The sequence below is a fragment of the Austrofundulus limnaeus genome, unplaced genomic scaffold (genome assembly GCF_001266775.1).
Source record: "Austrofundulus limnaeus strain Quisiro unplaced genomic scaffold, Austrofundulus_limnaeus-1.0 Scaffold5418, whole genome shotgun sequence".
In the NCBI taxonomy this organism is placed as follows: domain Eukaryota; kingdom Metazoa; phylum Chordata; class Actinopteri; order Cyprinodontiformes; family Rivulidae; genus Austrofundulus; species Austrofundulus limnaeus.
The window spans coordinates 2,831-3,056 of NW_013957820.1; positions in this window are offsets into that span (position 1 = coordinate 2,831).

The window sequence follows — 226 nt, forward strand, 5'->3', positions numbered from 1 at the left end:
TCATACTGTACTTGACTGACCCTGACAATAATACTCCTTCTAAAGAAGATTTGGCCTCAAGTCCTGACCTGCGTACTCTCTATCATTCGCGCAGACAGTTAAAACTGATTAAGGGCATCCTAACTTTCGCTCATGGGCCGACATCTTCACCTGTGTTTGTTGTCCCACTTGACCACAGGGGGGTGATGTTAGTTCATGCTCATGACCTTCTGTCCGCAGGACATAA